Here is a 17439-nt window from a genome sequence, read left to right as displayed (position 1 = left end):
AGCTGATGGGAGGCCCACGAGCAGCCTTGGCAATGGACGCCCAAGGGACATACTTTGGAAGGCAACAGCAGTCGCTTTGCCATAGACTAGATGTGCATGGATGCTCTTCGGTGGATGAAGGCCTTTAATGCTTTGGGCTACTGGAAAACATGAGGCAATCCAGCAGGGAATAGTTGCTTTGGAAGCTGGTTTCCCCTTCAGGTCTCCGAATGTGAAAGGAAAGGAGACGGATTGGCTCAAATGAAAATCAGCAACCGCCTTAGGGAGGAAGAAAGGATGAGAGCGAAGCACAACCTCATCCCTGTGTAAAGTGGATTGGATGCTTCACGGAAAGAGCTTGAAGCTCACTTACTCACCTTGCCGATGTAATTGCGAACAGAAGGCAATCTTCCAAGAAAGTCGATGAAAAGGAACAGCTGTCCATGGACAGATAGGCCGCAATAGTGGATAAGTAAGTTCTGCATAACAGAACATGAATGCCAGAAACGGCCAGATGAGACAAAAGATAGAAAGTTGTCGACCAAAGCTTAACTGGGATTGAGCGGTTCAGCTAAACACCAATGGCAAAACCGGAGTCATTTGGTCCTGTAATAAGCTCTCGTAGAGGGCTTCCTGGCCACTTGGATAATGGGCACATTGTCCTCGGACAGATCGAACTGTGTTAACGATCTGAACTCAGGCCCCAGGCCCCCAAGCTGAATGAATGTGGGGAGGGGGTGTCACATCTGGCAAATGCTCTGGTGAAGGAGGTCGGGAATCTGCAGCAATCTGATCAAGCGGAACCAACAGATGCTGTAGCTACGAAAACCAGAATCTTACTGGCCACCAAGGAGCCTTGAACAGGAGAGTGCAGTTCGATGTGCTGAGCTTACAGAGTGACCAATGGATAAGAGGCAATGAAGGGAAAGCATAAGCTTACATGTTGTCCCACGGGACCTCGAGGGTGTCTCCCAGGGAGGACACTCTAAACCCATTCCCGGAAGCATAAAGAGGCAGTTTCTTGTTTGAAGAAGTTGCAAAGAGGACCACCTCTGGAGCGGTCCATTGATGGAAAATGTTGGAGGACATTGCTGTTAATCTCCCACTCGTAACAGATGCCGACAGTGATCTGCGGCCACATTGAGGTGGCCCAGGATGTGTACAGCCTGGATCTAAACAATGTGCGGGATGGTCCCATCCAAATTTGTATGGCAAGATCTACAAGGAGAGAAGACTTGGTGCTGCCCTGCTCGTTGATGTAAAACGGTTAGGAAAGGTTTGCATGCAGTACCCTCTGGGACCACTACACACAACTAGGACTACAGGTGTAAGCAAAACCAACCTTTGGTATAAGTCTGAACCAAACAGTTTTTGGTAGCGAGTTGAGCAGCCAGGCTGATCTCAAGAGGGGATGCGAGCTTGTAATTAGGTTACACAGAGGTCTACAATCACAAGTATTCAAATAGACTCTTATACTCAAGGTTTCTTGGTAAAACACTTATTCATTACAGTCAGTTAGAAAAAATTCACTAAAAAGGAGGCAATCAATATCACAAAAATATACTACAATACTTCACACTATCCGTTCGGAGGCATTTAAACTACTTAGGAGGAGGGAAATTGCATTCAGAGCATTTGAAGTAGGAGCAAAAAGCATAAGTTAACACGAATAGTAGAGTTACTCTTAAACGGTGCAAATAGTTTGAGTTCACCAGAGGAGTTGTTCCAATGCAATAGGTAGACCAAAGTCAATGGGCTAGAGTCTTGTATTGGTAAAAACGGTTCTGGTAGTTAAAAACGGAAAAGTCTTTGCCACGGTTCTCAGAAGTAGCCCATAGATGAAAGATTCATATATCGGGTCACAAGCTGACTAGGCCTGCAAGTTGCCAAAGTTTCACGCACTTTCGCAGTGAGGCAAGTTCTCTCGGTCAGGTTTTCACAGTAAGTTATTTTGAAGAAAAAAAGATGCAGCTGAGGAGTTCTGTTCTGGGCAGTTCCTGCAGATCTCACTGTTCCTGAACCTCAGTCGTGGAGACGAGAGGGAGGACGTTGGGGGGCTCCTGCACTGCACGGTGACTGGTCACAAAGCTGGCAAATCAGGGGACTTAAGTAATATTTTAGCCTTGAAACAAGGATCCTCGGCTGAGCTGGTGCTGGCCGATCTAGAGTGTTTACTGGACATCTCAGAAACTGTCCCAGAATTAGCCTCCAGTGGAGGAACCTTGGCAAAGCCGGTACTGACATGTCTGTGGTGCTTGACCGCCTTCTTTGCCCGCTCGATAGAACAGGTAACACCACAACCCTGAGCGTAGTACGGTTGAGGAATGTACCCTACTGACAGGATCCTCCGTGGATCCCTCGACTGTCGGAACTGGATTTAGCCCCAAGAAGAGGAACCTCAGGTTTTAAACTGTGACGAATAGCTCCCTCAAGAGGGCCTTGAGTCGTGGCTCGGTGTGAAAAGCTCCAGAAACTGTGACCTACGGACATACCCCGGTATCCAGAGCCACAGACGAACTGGGCTGAACATTGGCACCCAAATGGACCTCGGAACGACATCCAGTTTTGGCAGGTCCTCTGGAGGAACCCTCAGAACACTACGGTGCGTGCATTAGACCCTCGAGACATCAGGAGAATCCCTGGTAACAGAGCTACACAAGCCCCTCCTGGTCATGGAATGCACTCGCCGAGCTGCTCATCGCTGTCCTGATCCGCTTGAAGTTCATCCAACGAGACGGGAACAGAAGACTGGTCCCCCCATGCTTACCCCTTCAGGTTTTAAAGTATTGGCCCAGTGCACCGGTGTCTTCTCTATAAGAGACAACAGGGCAAAGGAGCAAGAGATGGAGGAGATGGAGGAGGTCCAGAAGGAAGCGGCGGTGGCCGTGGCACCACCGGAACCTGAATCAGAACAGTCGGTACCGGAACAGGAGGCTCAGGGTAAATTTCCCTTAACAGACGCTTGAAATACATCCTCATGGGGCCACAATGCATGAGCATCTGAAACTTTCCACAAAAAAAAAGCTCATCCTTAGCCGAGGGTTGGGGGTTGGAAGAGGCCGCTCGTAAGGGGCATACCCTCACGAACGCAGAGAGGATGGTTGCCAGGAGGGTCGACCATCGGTTGCGTCCATATAGATCAGTGGAGCAGAAGCAAAACAGTATCAGGCAGCGGAGCCCGCGCACGGCAGTCGAAAGAAGGGCCCAACTGTCCACGCGGCGTGGAAAAGGCTCCTGAGCCCAAAAGGAATACTCCCAGCACCAGATGACGTGAAAAGTAGGTGTAAGAGAGGTATCCAAAATGGAGGTTGGGCCGCCATTTTGTCCACACCTGAAGAGAACTGCGTCACTTGTGGATATGAGGCAATTGTCTCCATAGGAGCGTCAGGGGACTTAACACTGTAGCCTTACAAGGATCCTCGACACAGCCGGTACTGGGTGGTCTCGGATGTTTACTGGACATCCGAGAACCAGCCCCAAACTTAGCCTCTGATGGAGGAACCTCAGCAGATCCGGTAGTAGAGAAATAATGGTCCGTGACTGCCCTCTTTGCTGCCGCAACAGAACTGGTACCACCACGACCCTGAGAGTGGGAAGGTTGAGGAATGTACCTCACTGACAAGACCTTCAAAGGGGGGGGGGGGGCTCTAGGACCCGGTACGTTAATCTCCCTCAAGAGGGGCCTCGAACCGCAGCAACTCTGTATAGAAACAGAAAAGCTTCAGAAGAGGAGACCCTCAGGGTGAACCCTGGTAACCAGAGCCACAGACTAGCTGGGCTTAACCTTAGCACCCAAGTGGTGAACCTCAGAACGATGTCCGGTACTGGCAGGTCTGCCGCAGTAACCCCTGCACACTCAGTTACACCTACACAAGCCCCACCCGGACCTAGAAGACCCCAGGAAGGAGTCCCCTGGCCGAGGCGCCCTGAAAAGTAAAGTACTTACCGGGAGTTTATGAAAAGCTGGAAATGAGGTGGAACACCACGCTAAAACACTTCCTTCCACCATAGAAGTGCCGGGACGAATAGGGAGTCATAGGTAGCGATGCTCCGGTCCATGTTCGCATGAAGAATACATGAATCCCAGACGCTTCGGCATGGACAGAGGACTAGATGACTGAGGAACCGGAAGCAGGAAGGAGGAACAAAATGTAATTAAAATAAAATTTTCCAGTGGTGCTAGTGCGTCCAGCACTGACCGTGCAGAGAAAAGGACTGAAGGGCGATGTGCAGGGTGGAGCTCAGGGTTACAGCCACGTGAGGTACCCCGCGTAAAAATAAAACAAATAAAATTTTTGCTTTGACAAAAGTACGCCGGTCCCGTCCCGAAGGACGGAATGTCCCACAAGTATGGAGGAAAGGGATGATGTATAGTTATATCTTATAATAATATCAAGATCATATCAAGATACAAACGGCAAGTGAACCTTCAATCCACACCATTCCTCCTCAGCTCTGCAACTTTGACATAGGCACTCAGTCTGGTTCACATATAGAACAACGCACAAGGTGTAATGTATAGTTAACATGTTTTTGGGAATTGTAGGCATATCGTTTAAACACTAAGGCAGTCACTATTTTACCATTTGTTAAATTAATCGAGCAGGGTGGTGCACATGAATTGTATTTATTTTTCAATTTGTTCTGTTTTTCTTTTGCATGAATATGAATAGCCCGGATTTGAAAAAGGCGCAAGATATACGAAACACGTGTCATCCAAGAGGGGCTAAAAACCCAACCTGAAAATATCAAATCAATAAATCAAAATATTTTTCTTCAAAAATAACGGCTGTTTTGATTTTGTCACTCATCGATTTTGGCGCAAAGAAGTGTAGGCACAGGCGCTTTTTTCTCAGTTTGCAGAAGGAGTAGAGGGACTCCGTGTCGGCTTAGACTCATGCGACAAACAAATAACTAAAAGAAAGACATGTATGCAAAGAAAAAATGGTCACCTTAATGAATGAACAAAAAAAAATAGGTCGCGAAGATACAAATACGGGATATCTCTACAAAAAAGTTCAATGTCAGAATTATTCTTAATCTTAGCCGTCCTCATCATGCTTCTCGTCCGGATGCTCAAAAACCACCCTTTGCTTATTATTTTGGGTTGTTCCAAAATAGGTTACTGGACATTGAGCTTCTGCAACCGGCTATCGTATTCCTCTGGGAAGGAAGCAATTTTAAACAGTGTTGTGGAAATCTTCAGATTCCAGCATTTGTTAGGACTGTTGGCCAGGAACCTCAGATTTATTCCGAGGCACAAACAGGTTCCTTGTTCCTTTTGTTATACCTCTTCATCAGAAGTCAAGAACCCAATAGGCCCATGTTTTTTAATGTAAAGAGCAGTGGTGTCTCTTCCTTGGAGGGATTGTATGTTTTTCTAAATGCCAAATCCTTACTTGGAGGCTACTTTTTTGTAAGCGTACTGCTTTTTCTCAGAACATGCATGAGCCGACTTTTGCAGTGGGATTATTTCAGCAGCAACAACACTCAACATTTTGGACAAATCAATCAACATGGATTTGGGAGTAACCCCCCATTTTTCAGCATTACTAGAGTGGCTGCGATTTAAAAGCCTTGCCCATGGTATGTGACTGCACATTTGCAGTCTCATGGTCGTCAAAAGAGTTCAGTCGGTTTGACACAGATCCTTTGGAGCTAGCGGCCGATCGCATAGTTTCCTCCTTAAAAATGTCTTGTGGTTTGTAATAGATTTTGCCCCGAATCCACCTCGATGGCTTCTTTCAGTAAAGGCCTCACAACAGATTCAGTAAATACAGATGTTTCGAGGGTTTGTCAAAGTCACTACCTGGGGGTAGGACTTCAAAAAGCCAACCTAGAGTGAGCAAGTTTATGAACCCAAGATGAGCAAAGCCACTCTAAAGAAGCGTTGACCAAGCAGCAAGGCAGAAATAATGACGGGGCACTGCTGTCTAGAACAATTGACACTTATAGTTGACAAGTAAAAGATCTAGACAAGTAAGTTCTAAAAATATCAATAATTTATCACAATACTATGCTAAGGCACACTTGAAATATTTCAAGGTAAATAAAAATACTTTAGTGCGTATATACAACATTGTTAGGCAACCCACTATGGGTTAAACACTTCATGCAGTTACAGGAGAGCAGAGGTTAGCACATTATGCATAGGCCTTAGTTATAAGGCATCCAGCACCATATACTACAACTTCAGAAGGCCAGCCCAAGCCTGAACAAAGTCTTGGCATCCAAAAATGTTAGAGGTGAGTAGCCAGGAGGGCCCACCTAGCAAGTGCAGATAAAGAAACTAGGTTTAGTTAGCACAGGGCAAATGCAAAATAAGGACTTAAGGGTCTAAAGTTACATCAATAGAAGGAGCAATTACAACCTCTGGGGGGGGGGGGGGGGGGGACGGTGCTTGGGGTGCAGTTCAAGAGAATCTCTGGCCTCCGAGCCCACAAAGTAATGCACAGTTGCAGACAACAGTAAATCGCTGGGGGAAAACAAGACTCTGGTGTAGTTGCCATGTAGAGTCAAGTCTCTGAAGCAAGGGCATTCACTGCGGTCTTCTTTAGGTTGCCCGGGTAACGCAGATTGTAGGCGGTGGACACAGGTTTGCTTCTACAAAGGCATTCAGCAACTTTGCGGTGATACTTTGGTCGAACTGCTGGCTCATCTCCTGGTGGAGGGCAGCACACAAGATTTCCTGAGTCTTAGCAGAGCCTCAAGGATGCATGCACAGTTACTAGCCGGAAGTCTTTGTGATGACCAGCTGGTTCCGGCATTGCAAAACGAATGCTCCCAACAACTGAAAACTGGCATGGTACCTCGGACAGGACAGTTGACTGGTTAGTACCACCAATCTTAAGTAGGAAGGCACCTCACAGAGGTCTTCCCTGTCGATATGAAGGTCGAGGTTTGCAATGCAGTGGTATTGGCTGCTCCATCTGTCTTTTTTGGATCTCTCCAACTCGAGTGGTCGACTACTTGGTTCCTGGGTGCAGCACGTCTTAAATCCAGCAAGTGGGATGGGTGTAACCCCAGCTCTAAACAAAAAATGTTTAGAAAATCATATTATACGATTAAGATTGCACTTCAGAGCCCTGAACTACGCTCATGATATTCACAATATCTATGAAGGAACATATACACATACATTGAGTGCTTTAATTCAATGGCAAGAGACATGCATCATAGACAATTTGAGACACTATCATATGGCTGAAACACGAACGCGCATAAGCGTCGCACTATTGTACTGAACTAGTGGGCAGCGCACCAGCGAGATGCATCGTTTTTGTATAAACTACGAGTTCTAAAACCTTAATTAGAGCTCTATAATTTGAGTTGAGGAACAAGTTACTTACCTGTAACTGTTCTCCAGCATGGGTCTGGCATGGATTCACATGCTCATGAATATTCCCCGTCAGGCTCGGAATCCTCAGTAAGGAAAAAAATCAGTATCAGTTTCGTTTCTGATCTGTCTTTCATAGTAGTAACCAATCACTGGTCTCTGGGTCATACTGCCCCCAGCCAATGACTGCCCTCTCCCTAAGCCCCGCGCCTGGCAGCCATCCTCAGATTTGGTAGCACATGAAGTGGCAGTGTGACCAAGTGAAGCGCCGCAGAGGGGTAGGAGGGAGGGTTTGCGTGTGATTCCTTCCTTCTCCAGCATGGGGTCTGGCATGGATTCACATGCTCATGAATACAAGAATACATAGCAGTACACACATGCACAACCACGGGAGGCGGCAAAGGCTCAATATTAAGCATCACAAACTCGACATTAAGCAACTATTGCCTCCTCACCAGGCCCACCTTAAGGCAAACGGGTTGCGCAGCACTGCTTGGCCGACCCTGGACTCCTCCCTGGAATCCGTCGACGCAGTAGATTCTCGTGAAGGTGTGTGTTGACCTCCACGTAGCAGCCCTGCAGATGTCAGATGTCCAGCAGGGGCACACCAGACAAGAACGCTGTGGTAGCAGTGATCACTCTGGTCGAATGGGCTCTCGGACGGCTGGGCAACGGTCAGCCGTCTGGTGCCAACTGGTGACAGTGCCTGATGCAGCCGGAGAGCCATCTTGAAATAGAAGCCTTCGAGAGAGCCTTCTCTTGGTTCACAGGTGCAAAGTTCACAAACAGCTGTGACGTCTTCCGAAAACTCGTTGTGCGGTCCAAAGAGAACTTCAGCGCTCTCGCTACATCCAGCGAGTGCAAAGTCCTCTCGGCCGGTGACGAAGGCGACGGGAAGAAAACTGGCAACACCAAGGGCTTGTTGAGGTGGAATTCCGACGGCACCTTGGGCATAAAGGAGGGGTGCGTCCTCAGCACCACCCTTGTCTCGTGAAAAGTAAAGTATGGAGGCTTGCAGGATAGGGTCTGGATCTCTCCCACTCGTCGTGCTGAGGGGATGGCCGCAAGAAATGCTGTCTTCCACGACAGGAACTACAACGGTGCTGAATGCAGAGGCTGGAATAGCGCCCCCATGAGCCTGGTCAGCACCACGTTGAACTCCCACGCCGGGGCCAGAGCCGTAACCGGCGGGAACGATCGGAACAGTCCTTTCATAAATTCCTTCACCAGGTGATGAGACCACAGGGATGGCCATCCTGTAGTTTTGGTGTATCGGGAAATCGCTGCCAGGTGTATCTTGATGGAAGCATGCACTAGGCCTGCCTTGGCCAGCGGCAGTAGGCACGGTAGCACCTGAGGGGCCGTAATCCGTAGAGGGTTAATCTTCTGTGCACGGCACCAGACAGAGAGCCTCTTCCACTTATGCCCATAGCACCTGAGAGTTGAGGACGCCCTGGCCTTTGCAAGAACCTCTTTGCAGTCTGCCGGGATATCGTACCCTCCAAACTCTAGTGCTGCAGGAGCCAGGCCTGCAAGTTCAGCGACTCCGGGTCGTGATGAAGAATGGCGCCTCCTTCTCTGGAGAGAAGATCTGCGTCCGTCGACAGTTTGACTGGTGGGGACGCCGACAAGTACAGAAGGTCCGGAAACCAGATCTGTCTTGGCCACACCGGTACGACGAGGATCATCCTGCACCGGGACCTCTTGAGTTGGTCGATTAGTCTGAGTGGCAACGGAGGAAACGCATACAGGAACAGGCCACCCCAGGGGAACGAGAAAGCATCGCCCATGCTCCTCGGCTGGGGAAACCCGCTGGGAAACCTCTGGCACTTTGAGTTTGTCGCTGTCGTGAACAGGTCGATTTGGGGTTTGCCCCATCGCTGGAAGAATGGATCCACTTGATCCTGGCGTAGTTTCCACTCGTGGCACGAGCGCAGCTCCCTGCCGAGTGAGCCGGCGATGGTGTTTTTTTATCCCTGCTAGATGAAAAGGTACCAGAAACATCCCCTGGACAACGGCCCAACGCCACAGATCCTGGGCTTCCTTGGACAGGGTGTAGAACATTGTGGTGGTGTTGTCGGTGAAGATCCTCACCACCTTGCCCTTAATGGACGGGAGGAACGACCTGAGGGCCCAGAACACTGCTCGGAGCTCCAGCATGTTGATGTGGAGCGGCCTTTCCTCCAGGAGCCAAAGGCCTCTCTCGTGTGAAGATCTCCGGTGTGCGCTCTTCACCCCTCCAGGGATGCATCCGTCGTCACCGTTCCCTGGTACGCTGGGGTCTGAAAGTCTGTGCCCACCACGAGATGCGCGCAGGTGCCCCACCACAGAATTAAAGTGGAAGACCTTGTCGAGCGAGATCTTGTCCTCAAAACTGCACGCCACTTGAATCCAACGGGCGTCGAGGAACTCCTGTAGAGGACGCATCCGAAGCCTGCAGAGGAGCACCAGATAGATGCATGAGGACATCATCCCGAGAAGGGACTTGATGGACCTGCACCTTGCCCAGGATGGCCCTCGTCCTTTCCGACGGCGAGGCCAATCGCGCTACTGTATCGAGCTTGGCTCCCAGAAAAAGCGCGACCTGCGACGGAACCAGGTGGGATTTGGAGCAGTTGATGGCCAATCCCAGGTCCGTGAGCAGCCGGACGGTCATCGCTGTGTGTTCGACAGCGAGTTCCCTTGTTCTTGCTCGGATGAGCCAATCATCCAGGAAGGGGTAGACGTGGATCCCCTGCAGGCGCAGCTGCGCCGCCACTGGTGCCAGGCACTTGGTGAACACCCTGGGCTCCGACTTCAATCCGAATGGGAGGACCTTGAACTGGCAATGTGTCCTTGGACTACGAACCTGAGAAACTTTCGGTGTCCTTTTAGAATGGGGATGTGAAAGTATGCATCCTCCAAATCCAACGATGATAGGAAGTCGCCTTCCTCCAGCTGGCTCAGCACGTGCTGGAGGGTGACCATCCAGAACTTCTGTGCCTGGATTTATTTGTTTAGTTGACGCAGGTCCAGGATGGGACGCCATCCTCCCGTCTTCTTTCTGACGAGGAAGTACCTTGAGTATGCTCCTGAGCCCCAGAGCCTCATTGGGATGAGCTCAATGGCCCCTTTTTTGAGCATCGCCCTTACCTCTAATAGCAGTTGAGGGACGTGGTTTTTCCTTCCTGGCCACGGCAGGAATGCGGGGGCACTTTAGAAATTCGAGAGTGTGCCAGTGGGCCAGGGTATCCAGCACATAACGGTCGGTGGAGAACGGGCTCCCACGCGCTGATGAACTTTGTCAGCCGGCCTCCCACCGGGGTGCTCCGGTGGGGGCCCGACGCAACAGCGGGTTCAATCCTGCTTGGAGGCGGCCTTGGCGACGATGGCGAGATCCACCTGATTTGCCTCGTCCCCTGTAGGCCTCCCTCGAGGAAGAGCGGCCCGCCTGACGGTACGTCAAGGAGCCGCCGCCGAATCCCTTGGAGGCAACTTGCTTGCCTCCAGAGTTCAGAAAGGGCAGCCATCGTTGCTGCAGAACTCCCAAGGCCCAAGCCGTCTGTGTCGGACTTGATGGCCTGAAGTGACTCATCCACCGTCTTACCAAACAGATTGTTCTCGAAGGGCATGTCCAAAACTTTGGCTTGTACGTCTTTGCGGAAATCTGTCGCCTTGAGCCACCCCCGCCGTCGAAGGCAAACACCATTGCCCAACTGGCGGAAACCGGTGTCGGCAATGTCCGTGGCCACCGTTATGGCGTTGTCCAACGCCACCTCACCCTCCTGTAGGATCGCCAGGGCCTCTGCCCTCTTGTCGTCCGGGAGGAAGTCCAACAGGGGGGGGGCGATCTTGTACCACAACTCCCTGAGTTGGCCGCCTTAATTGTTGTCGCCACAGACGAGATGACTCGTTGTCCCATGGCATCTAGTTTCTTTCCCTCGCTGTCCGGAGGGGAAGTTGAAGTTGATGGCCCTCTCCCTCCACCCCCCGCTTTCTTCTTGGCCGCTGCTGAGACGACCGAATCCGGGGTCTCTTGTGCCCTAAGGCACAAAAGGGGCTGCGTCGGGGATCCAGTACTACTTCTCGTACCAATCCCTCTTGGCAGGCGTCGTGGACGGGTTCTTCAGGAGAGCAAGTCCCTCGTACCAGATGTCATCCAGCAACGGCACCGCGAGGACAGTCTTCCTCTTGGCCTCCCGCCGTTGGTAGAGGGAGCCTTCCTTCTTTTCTTCGGGCAGAGTTGGAAAAGCTCCGACGCCCTAGCACTCATGGCGTGGAAGGAGCCAATTTTGTCAGGCGGGAATGTCAGAGGAATCGGCGACGGGAGGTCAGTCCTGTCGTCACCACCGTTGTCATCCGTCCCCGTCGTGGCCATATCTGTTCCCGTGTCATCTCTCGAAACCGGGGAATGCAACAAAGGCTGAGAGGGCCGTGAGTGCTGAAAGGACAGGCTGGATGAATTCTCCTCTTTTTGGAGGGCTTCCCGAAGGGCCCGGTTCAGCTGGGTCGTCCGTCGGGGGTAGGGGCAGTCTCGTCCTCATCTCCGTGCATAAGGCTTGGATTGCCGTCAAAATGGCGGCCGAGTTGTCCTGTGGCTCGGGTTGCGACGGGCACGCTGGTTGTTCCTCCTCCACGGGAGCCTCGTCGTCGCCACTCTCGTTGTCCCCCTCGTCGAGATCCTTCCAGTGGGACCAGGCCTCTTCCAAATTCTTGTTGAATCCCTCTTCGACCAGTTCCTCCTCGGAGGTTGTGTCTGTAATGGCCACCGGGCCCCACCCTCTTTTTCCACCGGGGTCTTCTCGATGGGCTTAAAAGAGGATTCCCTCCGCGGTGGCAGGGAAACTCTAGGCCCCGAGGTCGCCTCCACTGGGGTAGCCTCCACAGGCTTCGCCAGGGCAGCAGCGACTCCCTCAATAGAGGCCTTGGCCGGGGGAAATCAAGGCCTTCACCACCTTGGGTGCGCTTGAGGCCTTCACCTTATGGGGAGGGCCAACGCCTCGCTCCCCTTCGGCCGGTTCCTTAGAGATCGACCGGGGCCTCCGCAGAAGCTTAGCCGGGTTCTCAGATTTTCTCTTCCCCGAACCAGAGCGTTGGCTCGTGGTCGAAGGCGTCGGTGAAGGTGCGCCCTGCCTGGCAGCCGAGGAGCCTGACCGCTCGCCGCTCCCGGTGCCTGCAGACTCACAGTGCTTTGCCTTCTGTTGGGCCCCCGCCGCCGGGGCGCCCTCACAAGACTTCGAAGACCGCTCCGATTTCTTTTTCTCACCTGCTGGGCTCTTGCCTTCCAACCAGTTGGCGAGACGGGTCCGACGATCCCTCATAGTCCGATTCGACATTTTCATGTAAAACGCGCAGTCCTTCTGCACGCGCGTTTTGTCCTCGTGGAGGCAGTAGAGGCATCGCGAATGTTCGTCCTCCTTGAACACATTCTGTAAATTGCATCCAGGGCAGATCCTGAACAGCTTGCCGGGAGTCGAGCTTCCCTTCTCCTGGGCCATGTACCTCTCGTCCGCAAGGTAGGCCTTAGAAACTTCCGGAATCCTCCAAGAATCGTAACTCGACGAAAACGTCACCCTTGAGGGGCGTAGAAAATTCCAAAACAGGTCCCCATTGATCGGAAACAGAAACGGAGCTTGAGGCTCGATTAAACCGAAAAATTAGATACATTTCTTTGAAAAAGAGCAGATACCTGAGGGTCCGTAGCACTATATAAGTGCCAAATTATTATTTTTATTATTATTAAAATGCAGTAAAAGCTCGAGAGCTATAGCACGAGGACTCCCAACGCTTCAACGTGCGGTAAAAATCTGAGGATGGCTGCCAGGGGCGGGGCTTAGGGAGAGGGCAGTCATTGGCTGGGGGCAGTATGACCCAGAGACCAGTGATTGGTTACTACTAAGAAAGAGATCAGAAACGAAACTGATACTGATTTTTTCCTTACCGAGGATTCCCAGCCTGACGATGGGGAATATTCATGAGCATGTGAATCCATGCCAGACCCCATGCTGAAGATACTGGTAAGATGCGCATATCTCGAAGCAAATACACGTCATAATCACATGTTTATAGAACACGTAATGTGATTGACGACCAACGCTGGATCTATTCGCGCATGCGCGAAAATGATCAGCGAAATAAAAAGGTGCACATCAGAGTCAGCAGTTCTTTTGAAGCGGGTTACTCTGCATCGAGCTACGAGCGAAGTCCGAGATAAGCGCACATTAAGTTAGGTAACTACAGGGAGATAGTTACAGTATTCGAAAGCTAATAAGTATTCTGCAATTCCTACTGATGTGACAGCCAGATTGATCAGCATTTAGGTAAGCTCACGCATTTTTAACACATTAATCATACTTCGTGATATGTAGTGAATGGCACAAAAATACTGAATTATAATCCCTTCTCTGACTCAAATAGTGATACAGAGCATTGAATACTCAATATGACAGGTATGGACATAACAAGCACAAGGAATCTATTAGGACTACTTTGACATGAGCAGTAGTAGAAATACTGATTTGTATTTTTTGTTTTCACAAATTTCCCATGGACTACCAATTTGATTGGGTATGTGCAACCTACAATTTGTTTGATTTATTCCAAAAATGTGCCATGCTCTACATGCGATTTACTTATGTGTTTATAATGATATGGTTTCTGATGTGTTTTGATGAATGTGGACACTGACAGGTTGATATTAGAAGATTTAAACTCCGTGCCTAGGAGCCCTGAAGACGGACAATAGGCCGAAATGCATTGGCAATGAGAAATGGGCACTGATTTGTCAGGCATAATCGCAAAGCAGCAATAAAATATGACACGTGTGCCTAAAAATAATGATATACATTAAGCTCTACCTTGACTGAGTTGTTTTTGGAGTAGATTTAACACAATACCGATTTGGAAATAACCGAATATCAAATATAAATATACTCCAGAGGGAGTATTAAGAGTGAGCACGCTCAGGAACGGAAGGTCCTCCGTCCCTTATTTTTCATACTGTGACCCCAGATCTCCAATAAAAACCCTTTGCGACATTCAAACTTAGAGGTGGTTGTCAACTAGAGGACAGTCACTCACAGAATCTGGCCAGCAACATGCAAACACCAGGAGACATGTGGATTGATGGCAGACGGCCCCAACCTCGCTTTCTGCCAGCACAGACAATGGAGAGCCTTTGTGGGCTTCTTGAAAGAAGCCTGCCAAGGTGCATGAAAAAAGGGAGCCTCCGACACATGGAAATGGAGGGGGTACAGCTAACAAAGGACAGGCCATCTTAAACAGGACTTAAAACATGAAAAGGTGTGCATTGCCTCAGCTGCCGAAGCAGCCCAGGACAGTACATCCAAAAATGTAAAACATTAACAACTGCCAACAGCCTGTTCCGATGATGCACCTAAAGTAGCACAAATGCTCCCCAGAACAAAGATAAGGGGATAAAGTGTCCTGACAACTACCCACGGCAGATGGTTTGTGCTGCAAGCAGTGAAACACACTAGTCATAAAAAGAAGACTGCTCCTACATTGGTGGACCTATGGACTTACAAGTGAACCCAAAGTAATATTGCAAAAGGGACCGTGGGGGTCCGTGGCAGCACACCACACAAGGTGGGGTACGGTCAGGGGAAGGCATGGAGCCAAAACTAAAGTGAGCGGTCTACCTACACTGGAACCTTCTAAGAAAGGTCCAGTGGTCCCATAACAAAAGTAAATGCATGTGCTGAGTGAGAAAGTCTCGATGTCAAAGTCATTTAAACAATCCCAGTGAGCCTGGCAGTAGTGCAGGGAGACGATGGCAAGAGTAAGATTTGCAAAAACAAAATCTCCCTTATAGCGTTGGCCGCCCAGCATTTGACCCAGCTCTTAAGTTCAAGATTTAAAGTGTCTGGCAAGCATACCACTTAACCTCTGTCCTCATTAAGCAGACTTATTACACACTCTGTGCCGAAAGGGGTCCCGCAGGGAGCCCCACAGCCCACTGTCTCCCCTACACTTCAATATCCACCTTAGACTCCCCCCTGTACTCATCTGATCATAACCTCAAATTCTACAACTACAGCAGATGACACCCAGATCATCCTCAAGATCCCCAAATTGCTAGCCTCTGCCCACCCAGACCTCTCCTGCCTTTGATATAGACCACTGGATCACAACCAACCACCACATCCTCAACCCTGGCAAAACAGAAATCCTAGTATGCAGCAAATCTGCTCTCCTTCCCCCCCCCTCCAACCTAACCCCAGCCACATTCCCTAGGACTCATCCCGATAAATCTACTTCTCTAAAAACCTTGTATGCATGCTGGACTCAAATATTCCTCTCCCAGCACCTCCATATCCAGAACCTGCTTCTTACACCTACGCATGCATCCTCAGGCGAATCCTTCCGTACCTCACCTACCAACACCAAATCTTTGTCATCCTCTCCATCATCCATTCCTGCATAGACTATGCAAACTCCCTTAACTAGGCGCAATGTCTTTCCAGCTTAGAAAATGTCAAAGAATCCAAAAGATGTGGCTAGTCTCCTTTGATTTCTCACCCAGAAAACATCAGCCCCATACTCAGAACGCTAGACTAGCTCCCCATCGGCGGATGAGCTTCCTTTAAAGCCATGTGCATCACTCACTGTGTGCCCCACAACAGACCCAAATTCCTCAGGATAAACCCACACACGATCAACCCACCAGGAACCTCAGATCTGGCTCTGGTCTTCTCCTAGTCATCCCCCACTACGACTCCACCAGATTATGAGGATCCTCGTTCTCCATCCAAGCCCCTACCATTTGGAACTTGCTTCCTTCTCCACATCCACCTCATTGAGAACCACCTCTTTCAGAAAGGTCCTAAAAACGTGTATTCATAAGGCAACCTGAAACCACCTCCCCCGCCCTATCCACATCACCACAGCCTCTTTCGGATACACCATTGTTCACATCTATTCACTGTCACGTATGCAGCAGATACCGGCTGCCGTCCAACTGGCCCGCACTTCACACATCAGGACAGTGACAAACCTTTCATACATAAACCCAGAGGCAGATGCCAGCCGTTGTAGCGGCGGACAGATCTACTCACCAAATCTGCAAACCATTCTCTGTACACAAACAATTCAGCCTCTGGGCTGCCTTCTCTCTGACTGATGCTCTCGGGCTTCTCGTATACAACTCTTTGCTGTGTAAGGATAGCCAGTATCATACCAAACAAAAATATCAGTATCGCTCATCAGGGCACGAAATATGCACTTAACTCCCATCCTTGCTTCCAGCCCGGTTGCACAATTTGAGGACCCCTTCTGGAAGCCCACACGAGTCTAAGATCTAAGAGGATTGCCGACAAAGCACCCAGAAGGTCCTTGAAAGCACAAGCACAAGCACATGGACGACGACCTGCCTATTACAACTACAAGATATATTAAACCAACATGCCCTGTTCCAATATAGAGATAATGTAGGCTTTACAGATGAACTTAACACCAACTACTTCAAAGACAATTGAACATTAATAAATACGAACACGTGCACAGGTACAGCTCAAGAAATTGCGATGTCTAGCACGACTATCTTGGCTCTCTTAGGGTTGGACGGATTGAGGGGTGACCAGTGTTCTATTACCAGTCAGATCTGGGAGTAGGCACTCTGGCGGCACCCAGTGTGCTAGTAGATGTGTGATGGTGGTCTATCATTTCAATTAGAGGACCCATAAGACGGCCACATTGGCTCATGACGATATATACAAGTACCTACATTTCTGCAATGGCGGACGTCCGATGTTGGCCTATTGTGCAGTTTGCAGAGTGTAGAGTAAGATTGTAAGGGTGGTCTGCTATTCGGTCTAGCTGGATACATAACTATTCCACCCCTACGCCAGACTTGCCTCAACACCTGCCATTAGAATACAGCGACAACCTACAACAATTTTCAGTCTAGCTGGGCACACATGCAGTTTCTTTTGCACTAGCGCTCTGTCAGGACCTCCCTGAGCACCCTCCCACATGCCTGGCCTCTTGGGTTGCTTTCTGGAGCCTGGCCAGCCCACCTAATTCCTATTATTGGCCACACACACTTCAAGCCTTTTAGAATTTCCCATATCTGCACTTCGGTCTCAGGCGGCGTTCCTACCACAAAGCGTGCCCAGGCCATACAA

General features: G+C 49.9%; 1 protein-coding gene across 3 annotated transcripts in view; it reads right to left on the bottom strand.

Moving 5' to 3' along the window:
- The window catches only part of CKAP5 (cytoskeleton associated protein 5), a 1593334-nt gene that overhangs the window by 1310436 nt on the left and 265459 nt on the right, over nt 1-17439 (bottom strand). The gene's annotated exons all lie outside the window — the stretch shown is intronic.

The sequence above is a fragment of the Ambystoma mexicanum genome, chromosome 11 (genome assembly GCF_040938575.1).
Source record: "Ambystoma mexicanum isolate Mex_15411 chromosome 11, UKY_AmexF1_1, whole genome shotgun sequence".
Taxonomy (NCBI): Eukaryota; Metazoa; Chordata; class Amphibia; order Caudata; family Ambystomatidae; genus Ambystoma; species Ambystoma mexicanum.
The sequence above is the reverse complement of the archived record's forward strand: the minus strand, read 5'-3'. Positions and strand labels throughout refer to the sequence as shown.